General features: G+C 40.0%; 1 protein-coding gene across 8 annotated transcripts in view; it reads left to right on the top strand.

The window, feature by feature from the left end:
- arhgef1 (Rho guanine nucleotide exchange factor (GEF) 1) overlaps positions 1 to 13240 on the top strand; it is a 48625-nt gene that overhangs the window by 2130 nt on the left and 33255 nt on the right. The window contains exon 1 of one of the 8 annotated variants that reach the window (XM_032557655.1): positions 227 to 244. The exons of the other annotated variants lie outside the window; for them this stretch is intronic. The gene's annotated coding sequence lies outside the window, so the exon portion shown is untranslated. Of the gene's footprint in view, positions 1 to 226; positions 245 to 13240 lie in introns of those variants that run through there. 8 annotated transcript variants of the gene reach the window in all.

Below are 13240 nucleotides of genomic sequence, written 5' to 3'. Positions count from 1 at the left end.
ATGCATAATTGATTGTCAGTGATGATTTTTGCCTTGCGAAACCTAACGGACGTCGCTTCCTTCAGCGCTGCAGAGGGTTTCCTGCCTTCACAGGAAGCTCCAATTACTGTTCGTCTAGCAGAGCAGTTTCATTATCCGATTGCCGTCATCGACTGAAGATTCAGTTGGTGAGACGCTGTGGGTTAAGATTTTATTAATCATACGTTCCAAAGAAAAGGTTGTGGAGCCAGTTTGTCACTCTTGTGTGAGTATTTCTCCTGAACTTCTGTCAGGGCAAACTGTTATAATTTTTTCCCTTTTGGATGTTTAGAACGATTGAGTCTGCTCGTTATTAGCTGTTTGGGAAGGGTGTTGGTTGGCGCTGGTGGTTTTGGAGACTGTGACGTGTTCTCAGCCAGGCGCTGCACTCGAGAAGCCCCGTGTGAAGCAGGCCCTGCCACTTCCTGTTGCACTCTGTCAGACTGGAAGGAGCGCTGCACTTGTCATCTCTTTTCTTTTACCCATGCTCTGCAAGTTAAGGCTTGTCTGGAACCCAAAGGCTACCTTCGCTTCCTTTTAAAGGAATGTTGGCTATTTAATTTGAGCTGCAGTGCCGCTCTTCCCCCTACCTCTCCCCCCAACCTCCCTGTCTCTCGCTCTATCCATTGTTATAGACCTGCATAAACTCGCCCACATCAACTGCCTCTCAGAAAGTAGAATGATGAACCTGCGTAGTACCACTGCAAGGCATAACAGTTGTCAGCCTCAATGAGAGATGCCCAACAGCTGGAATGACAGGTAAGGGCACCCACAGTTGAACAGCCTGGGGGTGTCTTGAGGGCCTGGAGCTGTGCTGCAGGAGAGCTAATAATTTACTGTAGTCAGGCACGGACTTCAAAGTGAACGCAGGTATTCTTCTCTGGCTGCAGTTAGTTTGACGAACAGGCAGCAGATAATGAGAGACAGAACGGACCGGGCTGCTCCTCTCGTCTCCGCGGGTCAGCACCGAAGTCCACTGATTCCTCCTGAATGAGCTCAGTGTTCGGAGTGGGGGTGAAGGCACAAATAAGCATGCAGGGGAGTTGACGGGAAGGTGGTTTTGCCATGCTGCACCTACAACAGAAGTTAAAACCGATCTAAAAACCACAGCTGTTCTCGGTGCTGTTGTGAGGCAGCAAGCTGCAACGTGCCACAGTGTGTTTCTGCAGTTGTTTGCACAGATCGCTCATGGATTTAAATGTACAAAAGAAGATTTGTGAGCGGTTAGTTAAGTTGTTAAAGTAGATCATTTTAATTTGAACAGTCTTTGTATTGGTATTAGAGTACAGAAAGTATTCTTTCACAGTTTGGTTTATTATTTTGTGATTGACCAACACAAAGAAATATTTTTTTGTAGAATGGATGGAGAAAGATGAATTGTTTTCACTTTCCTTAAATTAATATCTAAAAAAATGTATGTCTTATACTTGGATTCAACCCCTTGTTTACACCTAAATAAGATCCACTGCAACCTGCTGCAGTTTAGAAATCAGCAAATTTATACATTTATCTTGTTGGCCTTGAAGGCTAACACTGCACTTTACCCTGAACCAGGTGTCCCCTGTTGAGATATGGAATGACAGCATCATCCTACGGGGAAGCTTTTCTTTGTCTGCAATCATTGAAGAAAACCTGATAGACGCTAATAACCATTTGAGAATGGGGTCAAGGTTCACCTTCCCACAGGACAGTAATTCTAAACATGTGATCAGAAAAGCTGCAGAGTGTTTTCTGTTGGAGCATATTATTGTGTTAGAATGTCCTAGTCAAAGTTCAGATGTCAATCAAATAGAGAATCGCTGGCAAATCTAAAAAAAGGCGTTTTATAAATGTTCTCCATCCAATCTGACAAGAACTTTCTTGTTAAAAGAATAGGCAGAAAAGTTCAGTCGTTTAGAGGACAAAAGGTGACCGAGAGCTAGCTTAAAAGACCTGCAGAAACAATCATTATTTATGATTTTAAATAATGTTGACTCAAGCATTGATTACAAAGTTATGCACTATTTAATGTTAATCTTTCACATAAGATCTCAATAAAATGCACGGTCAGTGGTTGTAGTGTGCCAGAATGTGGAAAACCTCCAGGGGTTGGTGAAGCATTGTTTCATGGTTTGCAGATACTGAGGTATAGATCTATTTATAGGTATCTATGCATTACATGTTTGTGCTTGCTGGTTGAGTTGAACTTTGAAAAATATTGTCAGTCATTTTATGGGAGGAAGTCATATTGAGGTCAACTGCCTCTTTTGTCCATTAGAGCAACAGAAGTAGACAGAACAATGGAAATAATGTCAACCCAGAACAGGAGACATGTCGCCACAGGTGAATGTAGTAAATTTAACAATGACTGAATTCCTTTTAAGCTGCTTCATTTTTATTATCCTGTTGGTTTTTTTTTTATCTAAATGGCCCACTGCAGATGCTTTGAGGATGTGATGAGGTTATTTAAACAGCTTTTAAAGGGTACTCCAGATGAAACTCTGACATAAACGTCTCACATTGATAGACTACTTGGAATAATTTGAGCTGACTTTGCTTTTTTTTTTTTAGTAACTTTGGATACCTTCCCATTAACCAAATAAAAAACAGGCAAGTCTTGTTTGTGTGACTTTATTTTGCTCTATCTGCACTTCCCTCGTCTTCTATGTAGCCTAGGCTGTTACTCTGTGGATATAATTTTGATCATTGGCGCTACAGCAGCAGATTTATTACGTAGAGTTTAACACCATCATTTTGCTGTTGACACATACTGACTTCAGGCCACAAGAAAATAAATGCATCAATTTATTTACTTTGATTCATTCACCATTTTCTTTGAGTACTTTTTCCCTGTCAGCAAGCTTATCAGATTTGTTGCAGTCAATCACTATTTGCTGAAACTAGAATTGGCTAAAACAAACAAAGCAACTATTTAAAACCTTAGATGTAGATCATGTTACATTGTGTGCTGATTTGGTAGGTTCTTTAAGTTCGGTCATTGGGAAACAACCCGAAGAGAGGAATATATATTAAAATATGTTAAATGGCTACTAGCACTGTTTTTAAAAACTTGTTCTTAGATAAGGCCAACTCCAGAAAAAGGGCAAACCACCAAAACTAAACAGGTCAGATCAGAATTTCCTGAGATTTATTGTGCAGTTGTTATATGTAGGAACAGAAACTGAATACCGGCACTCAATTTAAAACAAATCTGCAAAATTTGGCCTCAGCCAACTCTATTTAGATTAATCTTCTTTTCCTTTTTTTCTTTGAAGAATAAAGACTGTTGACTTAAAAGGTATTTTCACACCTCCTTGTCCAGTAGATTCTGTTTTATTGGGGTCCAAAATTACTTTTGTTACATTTTCCGGCCCGGTTCGCTTTCACACTGCACTGTCGAATGATTCAAACTAATTGAAAACCTATTCACCCTCTCACCTGTCGTGGAGCTGAACCAAGAACCACCAAAGGAAATAACATGAAAACCTCTGAAGAAGAGGCGAACAAAGTGTAAACAAAAAATGGAGTAGTCCTTGTAGGAATTCTCTCGCTCTCTTTCCTAAAAGATAACAAGCCCTTTCTTCTGCTAGCGTAGACTCACGTTTGTTTTGGTGGTAATTAAACAGAATTCCCTGCGTTATAGTATTCTTCCTGCTTTTGGAGCAATCTCCGGTCTGCTAAGCATGCACATATGCATTCAAACCACACCGGAGTTTATTTAAGCTAGACAGAGACTGGGTTTTTTAGGTGGACCAGATTTTTGCTGTTTTGGTCCACATCAGAGTTTAATTAAACATTCACACTACCCCAAATGAACTGGACTTTCTGGCCAAACGGACTAGAGTTCAATTAAAGCCGACTAAACAGGGCTGGTGGGAATTCACCTCAGTAAACCTTTTAAAGCTTTTAATCACATGCACTGCCTGGTTGGCAACATTTGATCCTCTTTCAAATTATTATAAAATTCCATTTTCTCACCTGTTCTCAGAGCCATCACTAACCTTGATCTGTCTCTCCTGCTTGTCATAAATTATAATGCACAAGCTCTGCATCATAGGTAATATTTGACAATAATAATCAATGAAAGCATGCTCATCATCTATTATGATGATTTCCTTCCTGATACCTTCACGAGGCAGGAATCTGCTCACACAAGACCCTCAGTGTATTCACCTGCCGGTCTCTGCTGTTGAGTCAGATAAGGAGGCCCGTTCACCTCACAGCCTGTGTGGTCGAAGTGTTTGCAGGGGTGACGTTAACCTACCCACCCTCCCATACGTAAGTGAATGACCGCCTCGGACCCCACAGATGCTGAATGCAGTCTAGTTTAAATGTCCCATTGAAGATTAGAGGTTTTTATCTGTGGAAGTTTAACCTGAAGCTGCAGCGGTTTGTTTCTTTGCATACCGTGGGAGGGGAGGGGAAAGTGCCAAGTGGAAAGGGTTACATCCATCTGGTTAAGTGTGAGTCAGACGGATGGCTGGTGAACTGATGGGACAGAGTGTGTGTGAGTGAGAGGAAACAGAGAATGAGCTCTTTCATTTGATGGTCTGAGTGGAAAAAGCGAGACTGGACTCCGCAGACGATGTTTACTTTTGAGGAGCGTGGGGGTTGAAAGGTCCTTCAGTGAAGTGAATGTGTGAGGACAGTGTGTTAGACTGTGTGTTGAACTGTGGCATTCCCAAACAATGGGTCCTGTATTAGTCTTAATGTAATAAATGTCTGTTTTTCACACACGGGCTACAACTCTGTAAATAAACATTTCCACTCTGTTATTAGGCACCAAGATTTATCATTTTATATGACCTAAACACAACCCCATCCTATCATTTAAGCTTGCAGTTTGTGCTTTTTGGTGCAGATTGAACTTTAATCAAATATGACATGTATGAGAGTTCTGCATGCTGAAGTCATACACATACAAATAAATTAGTGGAGGGGAAAGCCACAAAAATAAAGCAGGTAATCATTGCCAGCTTAAAATAATCTGTATATCATTTCTTAAAACCTTTTTTGAGGAGTGCTTTGGCATTGTAACATACCAAAAATAATTTGGATGCCATTGTTATTAGATGGAGACTATTTATATTGCACCATCCATTAGGAGGCCAGAGGATAAAAACAACCTTCTCTCTCTATAGTTGGACCTCTTGAAATATTGTTTTCCTTGCTACTTTATCTGATAACTATATTAAATTCTGCCATCTTCATATGAGATGGTAATCATTCTTTTGTATTTCTCTTAGTTTATTCAGATGAATTATTAAAAGGCCTTCATGGAACGTATTAAGTAGAGATTAAACAGTTGGGTTGCTTCTGGCTGATACTAATGTTTGATTTTCTATGTAGTCTGAGCTACGGATTACAATTTAGATTGATTTCATTATTGTATTGAGTGTGTATATATGTGTATTATATAGCACATGTAAAGTAAAAGAAAAAAAAGCATACATGCTTTTAGTTTATGCATCTACAACCTGGACATTGTTGGAGTTCTTTGTTTTGATGCAAAAAAATCTGATTATTCAGTAACTGACCTGCTGATCACCAGTCAGTCAATCAAGTGAAAATCTGATTGGTTCAGATCTCTGAATGATTAACTGCCTCATCTGTACTGTTAGGTTTGCTATTGTAAAGAAAGCAAGTCAATAATCGCGATTCTAATCAGCTTCTAGTGTTTTTTTTCTCTCTTTGTGGCTTGGTGTGAAAAACAGCATCTACATCAATGCTTTGTGGCTAATCTGGATGCTTTTTCAAAGCTATTGAAACATGATGCTAAATGAGGAGAGATCTGTTTTCACTTAAGTTTATTTTACTGAGTAATAAATGTCAGCACTGGTCAGAGCCAAGTTACTTTTTCTCCTTAGATATGAATGCACTTCTAAAAAGTAGCGTTCGATATAATTATTCGTAGATGGTATAAGGACTGGGCTGAGTCATTTATTGCCTTTTTGTTATGCACATCATGGGTCTAAGATTTTCAGCATTGTGAGCCAAGGTGCACCTTTGTGTGAGTGCAGAGGCATTTTTGGCTTACAGGCTTTGATTCTGGATAGCCCGACATTCCTTCCAGGAATATTTGACATGAACCCTGGTATTTCAGCTTTGTTTGGTGCCTTTTTTTTTAAATCAGCTGAAGCTCAGATGAACCTGCTGCACACGCTAATGCACATAATTGAACGACTGAATGAGTCAGGGTCAGGTTTTTTTTTTCTTTCTTTTTTGCCAAAAAAGGCTAATCAGAGATTTCTTTGTTTAATCTTGGCAATTACAGCTGCACACATACCCAAACTCTCCCGCATACACATGGAAGCAGTTAGGCCAAGCTGGAGGTTCACTCTGAACTGCCAATCCATGCCAGTCGATTTCCCCCGGCCTATCAACTGTTTCCATGAGGCCATTGACCTCTTTATGGGGGTGAGGAGGCGAGAGCGGATGGGGGCGGCAGCTAGTTGGAGTAGGAGACTGGAGTTAGCTTTAGCTGAAAGGAAACAAGCAAATAAGCCAAAAGCCTATTAAGCTGTGCTGGATGTGTGTGCAGGGATGTGGGAGAAATTCGCAGCTTGTTATTTGGGATACCTCGTTTATCATCTTTACAATGTAAACAGACTCTGGAAAGCCTTGTGCAGACATTTAGGGGGATGTGGCTGTTCAATATCATTAAAAATGTCTGAATAGAAGGTCATCGACTCCCTGCAGCAGCCGAGTCCAAGGAAAACCACGATAAGCTTATTGCACTAAAACAATGTTACAGGAGTATGTTTCCTTTTTGCAGCAAAAACAAAGAACAGCGTGTAAGGCATGCTGTGTGAAGCAATGAACAAAACAAAAAAAGAACCCTGCTTGTGTTTTTCTTTAGCTATTGGCCATAATCTTATTTTAGCAGCTATGTAATGCTTGTTAAATTATGTAATTGGCTCTTGTCGACCTGTTATGAATGCACTGGCTGTCTTAGAGTGAAAATAGAAGGAGGTGCTTTAGTTAGGCAGGACAAGGAGGAGAAGAAAGTTAGAAGAGAAGAAAAAGGGACAACTTTAGGGGCATATAAATGAATGGCAGGGATACAGTTCATTTGCGCAGAGAGAAATAGGCCTGACTAGGCATATTGTCATGTTCTTAACACCCTTGCTAAGGAGGAGCCACTCCCTTTCTCACCAACTCATGATCTGACTTCCTCGTACATGCAGTCAGCTGTGCAACAGTATCTCCAGTATCTCACCCTGTACGCGCTGCTGGTGTGTTTGCCGACTGTCAGGGCAGCGACAAGATCTCTGGGATAACTTTGCTCCCTGTAAAAAGCTGCAGCCGCTGTTCTTTTACCCTTTCTATGACACTGAAATAACAGGCAGACGTTATCTTGAAATTTCTTATCTGTGAAAAAATTAAGGCTTATCTTTAACAGTTTAAATTAGGACACTTGTGTTTTCTGGAAGCCTAATTTGTTTTGGAGAAATTATCTCTAAAGCGATGATGTATAAAGAGCTGAGTGCCTTTGTGAAGTTTATGCATATTTTCAGGAAATTTAGCCTATAGTGATGCAGCAGAGGTTTAGTCTAGAGACAAACAACAAACCTCCAGGACATTTCCCACAATTCACCTCCCCTGTGTCTGTTATTAGATTGTCTTGTAAACGCCCACATCTTAGGATCAGTCCTGTTGTACTGTTGTCATCACAAAGCTTATGTTTGAGATTAAAGAACGAAGTTAGTCAGAAATGGTTTCTTTCCCTTTAACGTCTTGATTGACTAAACAAAAGGCTGCTTTTTTCCCCCAGAAATGTCCAACTTCAAGTTTTAGATGGAGTTTCCTTTCAGGTTCTATTTTAACTCCCAAGTGTGAGGGTCACTGAATATAGGCAACTCCTGACCTTTTTTGTTTTAAGTCAACTTTGGTGTATTACTGCTTGCATAAAGAGTTAGGAGTCATGTGACACATGTCAACTGTATTATAACTGTATTATTTTGCAAAGGGGTAGGAATATTTCCGCATTCAGTACTAGAAACCTAATTAGACTTTGTAAAATATTTTGTCGGCGAGTGAAGCTTATGTTAAAAAGTATTTGTGTCCTTGTATGTGTGAAATAAGCAAACATGTCAGGGTGGGGGAAAAACAAAAGTATGATATGAAAGTTTTGTTCTGTGGTTGTCCAAAGGGGCCACAAGGTCAACACAGTAGCCAGCAGTAATGCTGATGCGCGCTACACATGCATCAGATTAAGATCTTATCTAAGTCAATAGTTGAACTGAAGTCACTGATCACATCAAGCATCCTTAACAAATTTGATGTGATTTAAGTTACAAATCCTGATTTAGGATTGTGAACATGCTCTACATTTGTGATGTGTAGTTCAGAGTATTTACCTTTAAGTCATTTTCAGATCCTTCACTTTTCACACATCCACCCATCCTGTTCAAGGAATATTACTATCCACCAGCCAAGGAGCACCTTGAAATTAGCCTCTTGCATCTGTGGACACTTTCTACTCCCAATGTCTTGCAAAAATACTTGCATCCTTGGAACTTTTTTTTTTTTTCTTACATTTTGTAAGATTATAGTTAGTGCATCATGTGAAGTGAAAACACACTGGTTTTCAACTGTTTGTGAAAATAAGGGTCTCTGCTTCAGTTTCCTCCATAAAGGCCAGGTTTTTTAATAAATGTAAATCTTTCACTGTGGGTCTTTCCAGCTCCTCCAGAGTTACCATGCACTTCCTCACTGCTTCTCTGAGTAATGCTCTCCTTGCTGCCATCTTGTCCCATCTCCTACCTGTGCTGAAATGTAGAGATGAGGTGGACAGCCATATCTTGTGTCATATGTCCATTTCTCTTTCCATGAGATGTTCAGAGTTTGAAGTATTATTGTATTATCAAACCACAGTTTTAAGATGTTTAAAATATTTTTAGCCATTTTTTTCAGCCATTTCCCAATTATGCTCTTTGGCTCATATAAAGTAACATGAGCTAGTGGGTCAAGGCACACTAGATATTTATTTATATTACAAACTAAGGATACATGTTCTATACAGATTCATACACAGGAGACATGCACTCTAGTCAGAGAGGTGTTTTGGGTGTGTGAACTCGGAGCTCTGCCAGCTGCAGATGGAGCTGCTCGGTCAAGGTTGGACAAGCCGAGGGTGTGTGCTTGGTTATACTTTGCTGACTTTTGGAAACAGATGTGTAATTAGCAAACTCTGATGTGTATTACCTAACAGTTTTTGGATACTTACCTTCTTCTTGTACCTGCCAAAATGTCTTGCATATACTTGGATATTTCCGTTGCCTGTTCCTTAAAGTGTTTCCTCTGCTGCTGCTTTGTTTCTTATTTCAGAATGAACCATTTTCCTCTTTTTCCTTCCTACCTCTTCCATATCTCATATTACCAGCCCTCCTTTCATTTTGTTTGTAAAGTATTTTTTTGATGATCAATTATGCCATTATAAAACATCTGAAAAGTTATGTTAGTTATGCAAGTTTACAAAATAATTGTACAATTTGTAAGACTAAATAAACTGCAGGTTTCACTGAACTATCAACTTCCCAATGTTGCCGTTAGAACCATCTTCTGTGCTTATTTTCTTTTGAAACATTAAATAACCTAATTCATTTGGCTCCACTAAGTAGCTTTCCTGTAATGTACAACTTTCGTCCATTGAAACATTTCTGGTTATTCTGATCTTTAATTCGGTTTCTTCGTCAGACGTCCAGTTTATTCCTTGAAACAGTCAATCAGCAAATGTGAAGCAGTGTAATTTTTGGAAAGCAGTAGCTTGCTACTAACATCTCTTCCATGCACAACATTGTTGGTCGTTGCTGGGGTTGAGACATGATCATTGCCATCTGCCAATGTGGAGGAGGCATTTACTGGAGCACCTTTGATTACACTGTGACCTAAAGCTATTACAGGCCTCCTCCTTCAGTTGATCCTCTGCGGAGGTGAAGAGGCAGTCTTGAAGGTTTTGTTTGCTTATCTTCTGTCTGTCAGTTTATTGATGGAATTTGAACTGTTAGGATTACGTGTAGTGCAGGTGTTTTGTTGTGCATCAGCAAGTCTTTTCCTCAGAAATTGCATTGCTAAGAAACGCCTCGGCAAACACGTTTTAAAAAGAGCAAGCTTGAAACAGAAACAAAATATTCTCATCTTGCTAATTGAAAATGATTCATGTTCATAAGATTTCAAATATTATGCTTGAATCATCAAAAAAGTCAGATTAACCTCAGTATTCCAGCATCTTTGTTTATCCATCGTTTCGTTTAGGTTAGACTATCTTACTGGAGCTTCGTCCTTTTCAAAATTGAATCATTTCAGTTTTGCTCAAGTAAACCTGAAATGAAACTGAATGCATTTTTGTCATGCTTCTTATGGAAACACTTGTGGCCTCCATGTTTTACAAAATTTCTCACTCTCTTTCTTGATTCTTTCTTTGTGTCTCGCCTTCTCTCACTCTCTTCTCATGTGATTGGTTATACAGGAAATGGCTCTGATAGCTTCCTGAGGAAATTACACCCACTTCCTGTCTGTATGGCTCTTTATTTGCCAGAGCTTTTTTCTTTTTTGGTCTGTGTTGAGGCGCCTTAGGGTGGAGCTGCTGGAGGGGTGGGTTAGCAGCAGCAGCTCTGGTAGGAATCCCCTGGTCATAGTTAATGAGGGTCTCTGGCCTGATGAATGAGGCAGATAAGCGGCAGCAGCAGTACAAGCTGTCCGAGCTGCAGCCATCAACCGCCGCTCTATTTTTAGTCCCTGCACTTAGAGCTCATTTCAGTCACAACTTCAAAGACATCTCTACATTTCAGAAACTGAAAGATGTGCTAATCAGAACACGTTTTGTTTAGGTCATTGTGTTGCTATCAAACAATGGAAAGCACAGAGAGTAGAATACATGGGGACACATAAGAGATCAATTACTCTTCTAATAATTGCATTAAAATTTATATTAATATTAAAACAAGCTGATGGTTCGATGAGGAATTTAAAAGCTGGTATACCCGGTAATGCAATGCAATGCAATTCTTTTGCTAGCCGTAACATGCTTATGAGTAACAGCCCGAAAAGCCCCTGAGCTACAGTAAATTAAGAGGATAAGTGTAATTCTTCAGCTAGGGTGTGTCACAATCCCTGATAATCATATCAGCCTGGGATAATTAGGCCTGTTTGTTATTTTTAATGGAATCAGAAACTGTTAGACCTGCTCAGTTGGTCTGCAAGTTGTCTTGCAAGAAAGATCAAAAGGGTCAATATTTACTCAATCTGCCAGAGTTTGAGTGAGAACCCTACGTCTGACTCAAACTTTAGTAAACGCTGGCCATTAGGACAAAAAAAAGGAGAAGTGGGCAAGTCATACTCTTACAGATCCAAGAGTAGAACTGAATGATAGATTTTTACCCTGATCTTCTGTTGTCATTCATGCACAGCTTACAAAATATCTGTGACTACTCAGTCATCTGCTGCAAACTAAGGGTGCATCAGATGACTAATGCATCTGCATTCAATTAAAAACTGAGTGGTTTGCAAGTTTTGGATGGTATAGGGCAGTGCATGCATTATCAGTGCATGCACTACTGCAACTGCAAAGGTTTGCATGAATACAGTCTAGCTTGTTTGATTATCTATTGACCTTTGCATGCCAACAACATACTTATGAGCTGAGTGAAGGTCCATCCAGCAGGACTGGCATTCACATTTTGAATGTGGTGCACTTAATATAATATTTTATAAAATGCTGCACCCAGCACCATATTGTTATTGCAATGATTGCTGCAATTTGATTGTGCTACTCTAATTGCAATATTTATGAATGAGTTTCATTATATTCTTAAAATCGCACATCCTAATTAAAACAGAAAAACACTTTTAGAGCTTATCATCTTACACTATGATGCACGATTGAAACTATTTTTGTCATAGTTTTTGCATACTTTATTATTAGTGTTGCACTGAGGCTGTGAACAAGGTTCCGTTTTGCTGCCGATAGGTCATTTTATGAGAACTTGCGGTATCCTTTTAGGTTAGGTTGTGTTGTTGCACAGTTGTGTCCTGTTACTGGTATTTGGTGCTATCACCAGTTTGTCACTCGCCTGTCTTACAGTCACTGTTATGCAGTTACATCTTGATTAAGAGCTATTAGCCTCTTCTACTACTGAGGTATGGGTGCTGCAGAGGCCCACATTTGGGTGAGGGGCACAGTTTGGCTCCTAATCCTGTCCAGATCAAAAGGGTTTCACCTTAACCTCCAATTGTTTTAACAGTTCCACAGTTGCTAAGGGATTTACATAAGAGTTGATGTAAGAATTGGTGGATTATCATTAGCCTGCACTGACCCTATTGGAAATATTTAATACTGAACTCTGCTGCCATTCAGTCTAAATAAAGAGGCAGCTGCTTATTTTAGCTTGCCTTCATACTGTATTAGACCTCAGCTTGTTCAGCAATGGAGAAGGAATGTTCTTATAAAGGCCAGTTGTCACACACACCCACCGGTACACCGGCAGCCTCCACACACACGCACACGCCCTCATGCACACACACACGTACGAGCGTAGTCTTTGCTCAAATACACACAAAGGCAAACACGCTTGATGGCTATCATTACATTGATGCCATCTGACACTTAGTTAGTAGTGGAATGTGATGGGAGGGAGGAGCAGGGGTCAGCTGCCGACTCTCAGGAACACCACAGTTGATCTCTGCACTTCTGGGACTGAATACCTCGTGCACGCTGCATGAGCCAGGAGGAGACCCAATGGTGGAGAACTGATGCCAACTTTGATGTAATTGTGAGGGGATGGGAAAAAAGTCTGCTTGGTGTTGAAACTCACACTGTCTCCATCTGTTGTCCGAACCGTGCCATATGCTGGAATGCACCACTCAGTCCAGTTTAGTTAGAGCAGGAGCGTGTACTCTGTAGAAGGGAACTGACCTTCTTCACTTCCCTTTGAGTAGCCACAATCAGCTTCCTGTCTGCTCTAATTTCACTCTAAGAATACCTAAATGTATTACAGACTCACTGAAATAAACAAAGACGCAACAATAAAAAGGGGCTGGCTTCAGAATCTCTTATAATGAGGGGATTGAAATGCTGAGACATGCTGCATGGAAACAGCAGCATGCTTTCCTCCATGTTATCTAAGCTTTTCCATTACAGGAATAACTGAAACTGAAATGCTTCACCAATCTTTATCCCACTGAGAGCTGCAATGTTTGGTCAGTTTATTCACTTATCAATGATTCATGTTAATTTTTTTTA

Source organism: Xiphophorus hellerii, chromosome 3 (assembly GCF_003331165.1).
Source record: "Xiphophorus hellerii strain 12219 chromosome 3, Xiphophorus_hellerii-4.1, whole genome shotgun sequence".
Taxonomy (NCBI): domain Eukaryota; kingdom Metazoa; phylum Chordata; class Actinopteri; order Cyprinodontiformes; family Poeciliidae; genus Xiphophorus; species Xiphophorus hellerii.
The sequence above is the reverse complement of the archived record's forward strand: the minus strand, read 5'-3'. Positions and strand labels throughout refer to the sequence as shown.